Source organism: Myotis lucifugus, unplaced genomic scaffold (assembly GCF_000147115.1).
Source record: "Myotis lucifugus unplaced genomic scaffold, Myoluc2.0 scaffold_13, whole genome shotgun sequence".
In the NCBI taxonomy this organism is placed as follows: Eukaryota; Metazoa; Chordata; class Mammalia; order Chiroptera; family Vespertilionidae; genus Myotis; species Myotis lucifugus.
The window spans coordinates 3,182,631-3,190,349 of record NW_005871061.1 but is presented as its reverse complement, the minus strand read 5'-3'; positions in this window follow the sequence as shown (position 1 = coordinate 3,190,349).

The window sequence follows — 7,719 nt, the reverse complement described above, 5'->3', positions numbered from 1 at the left end:
TTGGTTGTTACAACCCTGGTCTTTTATATATTAGGGTACCAAGGCTCAGAAAATAAAGTTTACCAGTTCTTCAAGTCATTAATGGCCATCAAAAAGTTTAATTGATACACTTAAAGTTTAATTTATTTTCAAATAATAATGAGAAGTACCATACATTTTTAAAGAGTTAGTGTGACACAGAGACAAATAGAAAAGTGCTCATTATATAGAAATGTGGGGTTAGACATACCATTATATTCAACATAGGCCTGATTTTGCCTCAATATTAGAGTCATTCCAGGACCCCATGAATTACTACTTGTATAGGAGACTCTGAGAAATAATATAGCATGAACAAAAGCATTCAATCCTTCTTCCTACACACACCTGACTTAAATTACCAAAGGAAAATAGTTTAATTGTAGGAGTCAATATGGAATGAGTAGTTGAGCAGAGGATTGTGTAGAAGGGCCATTTTGGCCAAGGTCCCATATTTATACAAGGCCTTGTGAAATTAGGATTTTTCATATTGTCTTCAGATATTGTTATACATAGAGTATATTGTGTTTCAAATACATTGATTTGTTTAATGTAAACATTTTAAATTGCTTTTCAATGCCTATGAAAACTTGTAAAATAACATGAAAACTAGAGAGGACTCTGTATAAAGTCAAGAACTTACAGAAAGGTGCCATTGTTAACCCACAAACTTGCAAGATTTTTGCAATATGTAGAACAAAGAAATAAGACTGGTCAAAGATATTGAGCAATCATTTCATAATTGCTCTACCTGAGATAGGAGAATTTCTTAAATACCATTGAAACAGGTACTTGTCACTTGTGTGGCTCCCTGATATTTAAATGCTCTACCTGTTTGAGGAAAAATTTCATTATGTGTCTTGTTGATTGAAGGGCTATAGAAGCTATAGAGAAAGATATTTTCTTCTCTTAGTCCCTGGCAGCCAAGGAGTATACGGGAACATGATGTAGGTGCATTTAGATACACCCACCTGAAACTGAAGATGAGGCATTATTACAAAGAAGCAGAAAGAGTTTAGAAACTGTTCAAAGAAAAAGTGCTGGCAGCAAGTGTTTGCTAAAGCAATGGTTTGGGTGGTGGTGGTGAGGTAACCTAGCAGTTATTCTGCCATTATTGCAGTTGCTTAACTTCCCTTGACTCCTGCTTATTTTTGAGCTTCTTTCTTCCATCTTTTCGTCAATTCTATAAGCTATCTGATATATTTTCAACACATACCTTTTAACTTAAGTTAACCAATCTCCATTCCTGTTCTTACAACCAAGAACATGACTGCTTCAGTGAATGACTTTTTAGTAGTGAGGGTTAGGCAAACAAGAAGGTCAAGGAAGACTGGATGTTATTCTGCTGTCAATCATTATCATTAAAAGTCAGCACTTGAAATCAACTGCACCAGGAATCCTAAGGGCAAAGACAACTACATAAACAAAGCCTGCAAATGCCAGGGCATCTTTCAGCAAAGGGATAGAAAAGGTACCAAACAGTCACACATGGACTTGGCATAGATCACATGCTAAAAAGAATCTCAGAGGGAAGGGAGGACGGAGGTTGGAAGAGATTAACTAAAGAACTTATATGCATAGATGCATTACCCATGGGCACAGACAATAGTGCAGTGAAGGTCTGGGGAAAGTGGGGTGGAAGCAAGGTGGTCAAGGGGAGGAAATATGTAATACTTTTAACAATAAAGATAAATTTCAAAAAATTAAAAACGTAAACTACAGGTGGAATATTGGCTTTGGGTACAATAGCACAAAGATGTTACATTACAATGTGGCAAACAAAATTAATTGGCAACCATCAGAATACTCCAAATATGGGGGTTCTTTAAATAAGTTCTATTACATTTTTAAGGTAAAATACTAACCTGCCATTAGAAATCATGTTAAAGTTTGCTGAATATAGAAAATATTTGTGATAAATTTGAAGGCCAAAAGCAGACTATGAAGCAGTATTATACAATATGATTCCAGATAACATACTTGGGCAGGCAGACAGTCCTGGGTTTGTATCCTTGATTGACCTTTTATTGTATGAAGGTTTACAACTGAATTAATTTACATGAGCTTCACTTTCCATATCTATAAATAGATATAAGCATAGTGTCTACGTCCAAAGGTTGCTGTGATAAACATATGAAAACACTTAGTATAATCTTTATTTTTTATGTCTACATATCTAAAAAATTTAACTGTTACAATTTTTATCTTATATTGTTGGTATTTAGAATAACTTTTGTTCTTTTGCTTTGTGTTTTATGTTTTCATTATGAACATACTAGAGGCCCAGTGCACGAAATTTGTGCATGGGTGTGGTCCCTAGGCCGGACCGGAAATCGAAGTGTGAGCATCTGGCGTGGAAGGGCAGGTCCCAGCTGACCTCTGGGCCCTGGGCAGCACTTGGACCCCCGGGCCTCTGCATACCACCCTCCACCCGAGTCATGGCGCCTGAGTCCCCAGGTGGAGATGCAGTGAGCACAACCAAACGTCGAAGGCTGGTGCGCAGTGTGGGCTTCTGGGCCACCCAGCAGTGCCGCATATGGAAACCAGGTGGGCAGTACACTCTCTCCCAGCTGGCCTTGCAGACTGGCTCCTGAGCAAACCCACTGGGAGCCCAACCAACCCCTGAGGTCCCAGCAGCTGCAGCCTGGCTCACCTGGAAGAGGCCATGTAGGTGCGGGGTGGGCTCCTCACGGGCACTCAGCACCTGAACACAGGGACTTTCCAGGTGTGCGAGCCCTGGCATCCCGAGGGAGGGTAGCTGGGGGAGTGAGAGTGAGCTCTGCAGACACCTCGCATTCTCACCGCACCTCTGTTCCCATAACCCCTGCCCCTAGGTAGCCAGTGAGAGGTTGTAGCTCCCCACATGAATACCGACTTCTGCACATGGGCCACGAAGTTTCAATCGCACTGTAGGTGCGTGCCCGCATGTGGTATTTTGTGGAAGAACCACACTCAAGGGGCCAAAGAGCCGCATGTGGCTCACAAGCCTCAGTTTGCCGACCACTGGCCTATAGAAATCGGCTTCTGACAATTCAGTCGGGGGAACTGGTTAGAAACCTTGCATGACCATAGCCTCATGTGAAATTGTAGCAACCTGGAGTATACAAACTTGACAAGTAGGTTAAAAGACATGGTCCAAAGGTAAGTAAGAGGACCAGGGTCACAAGGGGGCCAGGGAAGACAGAAACCAGATGAGGTGGAAAGGGCGCTTTTAATAGTATCCCAGGTAATGTAAGGATCTGTTCCTTGATTGTACCTATGTAGCTGTAAGGCCTGTTCATATATCTTTTGAATATTGGTTTCAATTGTGATGCCGCCAATGTGAGGTATCTTTGATCACTCCCTTGCCTCCTAGATGTTAAGCTTTTATTAAAAGGCACTGAGGCCAGAAACCCCTGCTTTCTGCTCTATGGGTGCACCTAGGTTCTGCTGTTTTTTCCTAGAGCTTTTCCTTTTTGATCGCCCTTCTGAGGGGCAGGTCAGGGATCTTTCAGTGCTCATCTGCTGGCCTCTCTTGGGAGGACAACTTATGTTGCTGTACGTTATAAGCAGCCAAGCCTTTTGTCTGACAGGATGTAGGGAGGGTTAACTATTAGACAACAGGCCCAGAATGGAGTCACATATGCTAAGCCCCAAGTCACCAAACCAAGACTTAATGACAGTTTTGGCTCTCCCAGAAATGGAATCTTAATCCAGTCAATCAGCCAATAGACACTTCCATCCCTTAGAGGGAAGTCTGTGAAAGTCTTTCATTTGGGACAGTTCTGTGGAGCTCCTCTCTGCTAGATTGGATGCAATTCGAATCAGTTTTTGCTCAAATCAACTCTTGACATTTGTAAACTTGCCCAGTGTATCTCATCAGGGGGAGATGGTGATGTCAGTGTCAGATGAAAGGAGGAGGACTCTGCTGATAAACTGCCCCTGGCACTGTAATAAAGACCGGCTTTGAGGTTCGGTGGTTCGTTCCTGTAAAATGGGCGCAGTGCTTGCCTTGCACCCTGGTTGGTGAACTACTGTTCATAACAAAAAGAAGATAAACAATCCAATCAAAAATGGGTAATGGACCTAAATAGACACTTTTCAAAAGAGGGCATACAGAAAGCCACGAGACATATGAAAACATCCTCAGAGTCACTAATCATCAGAGAGATGCAAATCAAAACAACAATGAGGTACCATCTCACACCTGTCAGAATGGCTATCATCAACAAACGACAAGCGCTGGAGAGGATGCGGAGAAAAAGGAACCCTCGTGCACTGCTGGTTGGAATGCAAACTTGGTGCAGCCACTGTGGAAAACAGTATGGCATTTCCTCAAAAAATTAAAAATGGAACTCCCATTTTACCCAGTGATCCCACTTCTAGGAATATATCCCAAGAAAACAGAAACACCAATCAGAAAGGATATATGCACCCCTATGTTCATAGCAGCACAATTCACCATAGCTAAGATTTGGAAACAGCCTAAGTGCCCATCAGTAGATGAATGGATTAGAACTCTAGAGCATTATGAGAGTTGTCTCATGGTAGGCAAATTCTCCTCATGAAGTAGCCAGTCCTACAGTGCCCGCCAACAGTAGTCCCAGTGCTCTTTTAGTGTGTGATGGCTGAGTTACATTAACAACAAGTGTTCCTAGTGAAGTCAGCTGGGCTAAGATGAATTCACCAATGGTTAGGCGGTTTGAAATGCAATGGAAGACGATTCTGAGATCTATTGTTGGGACTTTCCAGGAGTGGGATTGCGCATTTTGGCTTCAGGGATGTCTGAATACAAAAATTTTCCTGAGGTGGGGGTACAGAATTGGGTGTAGTTGGGAGTGTTGAATGCTGAGGATATGAATGTCTGCAAACAGGTATTGACAGAGACAATAGTTCTGAAAATTAAATCTTCTGCCTCAAACCAGGTGCAAGGGATCCCATCAGTCCAGTTCCAAGTCAAAGATTCTGGAGGTTGAGAGTAACCTACTTTTCACCAAGGGTCGGCCACCTTGTTTTCCCATGTTAAGCAATTATTTCTCCCTTAATATCCTGTGGGGTGAAATAGACAGCATGTATTACCGCCTGGAGTGCAAACACTATTCCAGGGGTCTTGGACAGGGGAGGGGACGTGGCTTACTAGGATTGGGTCTGAATAAGCAGAGCCAATGCAGGCAGAGTTGTGGCAGCAATATTGGCAGGCAGTGGTATCATTGGTGCACATCAGGAAAGCATCACTGTGCTCCAGGTAAAAAGTTTAAGGACGGTGGTGCAGAACCCTTCAACTGGCCTTTCAATCAATCTAACGAGTTACTGGTGAGTGTGGCATGGGCTTAAGATGAGATAGGAGTGTGATATTCAGGAGTGTATTGGTAAAGCTAACTGAGTAAAGTTTAGCAGTTTAGGGTCCGTAGTGTGAGGGTTAGAGTGATAGATCCAACAGTTAAAAAGGTGACTTCCTGAAGTTATTATCTTTGATAATTTCATGAAGGCATTTCTTTCCCAAAGTCCCTGACTTGGATAGCCCTAAGCCAAAAGGAGCAGGGAAAGGGTGGGGTGGTCCATAGCCCAGTCTCGTGTCCAGGTCTGGTTTTATTTAGGGTCGGATTCATCATCTCAACCTTTCCTGAGGACTGAGGGTGCAGGTTGAATGAATTTTGCATCTGATTCCAAGAATGGAGGACAAGGCCTGTGTGATCTTAGCTTTAAAGGAGGTTTTATTATCACTCTGTGGGCATCCAGGGAGGCTGAACCTTGGGATAATTTGTTTTGGAAGATTCTTACATACTTCTAAGCATTCTGGTACTCTGAGCAGGTGGAAAAGCTTCTATCCAGCTAGTGAAAGTATCCACAAACTAGAATATCTTTATATCCTTTTAGGGCATCTGAGTGAAATCAATTTGCCCTTCCTCCCCTGCAAAGGTGCCATAGTGTTGCACAGGAGAGGCTAGGGGAGGCAGTAGCAGGTGAATCTGATAATTGTTTCTCATACAAAGTTTGCAGATCCCAGATACTTCCTTAATTTTTTTAAGTCCATTCCCAGTTAAAACTCACTGGCTGAGAATACAGGGGGCCTCTTTCCCATACTGGGTGGCCTCATGTAGGTTCCTGACAACCCTCCATTGAATCCCTTCCAGTACTGAAAGGCACCTTTCATTGTCAAAATTGCATCCTTGTTCATTAAGGGCGTAGCGCCACCATGTTACCCAGGCTTCCTCAGTTGGAGAGTATGGGGGTTTTGATAATAAAGAGTGTGGCCCCATGAGTAGAGCTAGGCCTTCAAGGTCTATTCCTTAAGAAGCCCCTTCCCTCACCCCCCCCACCACTCTGTCAGCTACATCATTCCCATGACTAATGGCTGAGTATCCCTTCTCATGCCCCCAGTAATGTATTACAGTGATTTGTGCCAGGAGTTCAACTTCCTCTAAGAAAGAAAGAATTATGTCCTTATGTCTGATAGGGGCATTCTTAGCTGTTAGCATTCCCCTCTGCTTCTAAACAGCCACATGGGCATGGAGGACTAGGAATCCACACTTAGAGTCAGTCTATATATTGACTTTTTTCTTTTGCTAGCTGGGGGACTGTATGAGGACCCTTAGCTCTGCTTCCTGAGCTGATGTGCTGGGGTGGGAAGAAGCGCTTATGCCTCAGTGACCTCCTGGACACTGACGATGACATAACCAGGCTTCCCAACACCCTCCTCTATAAAGCTATTCCTGTCTGTGAGCTGTTCTAAAGCAGGGGAATCCTGGAGATCAACACTATTGGAGAAGACCTGTTCTATAGTTTCAGTGTAGCTATGGTCGAATTTTTCTGAGTCTCCAGACAGGAACAGACAGGGTAGCAGGATTTAAATTTTGACAGACCTTCAGAATGAGGTCAGGAGTGTCCAGTAATACAGCCTGGTATTAGGCCAATCTAGACCCAGTCAGCCAGGGGTGCCCCTTGGAGTCCAATACTGAGTGAGCTTGATGTGAGGTGAGAACTTCAAGAGGCTGAGGGAGGGTCAGTTTGAATTCTTCCTTGACTAGCTGGGTGGTACATGTTATTGCCTGGAGGCAGCTTGGCCACCCTTGAGTCACTAGATTCAGCTGTTTGGAAAAGTATGCAACTGTCCCAGAAGAGGTTCCTACTTTGGGAATCAATACCCCAAGGCCAGCCCAGCCCTTCCATGGAAAAGGAAAAAGGCTTTCTTATATCAGGGAGGCCTGGGGCTGGGGCTTATCCCAGTTTAGTCTGAAGTTCCGGGAAGGCCCCCTGGCAGACATTGTCTCAGTGTAGAAGCACCCTCTTTTCCCTTTAGGGCTTCATAGAAGGGCTTGGCAATGATTCCAAAACTAGGGAGCCAGAGGCGGTAGATAACTAAAAATCTCCAAAGTTCCTTTTTGGTCTTTTGGGTGAGTAAAGCTAATCTGCTTGTGGCTCCAGGCTAACTTCTGGGCTCCAGGAGTCAAGATGAACCCAAGATACTAAACTTCCTTTTGGGAGATCTGTGCCTTATCAGGGGGGACCTTGTAACCCTATCCTGCTAGAAAGTTCAAAGTTCTAATGGTATCCTCCTGGTAGATAGAAAGGTCTTTACTTGCAATTAACAGGTCATCAACATACTGTATGAGGGTACTGCCCTAGAACTGGAGATCCCTGAGATCTTTCTCCAGGGTCTGTCCAAATAGGTAGGAACTAACCCAGAGCCTTCGGGAAAGACAGTCCAGGTGCATAGAGTGC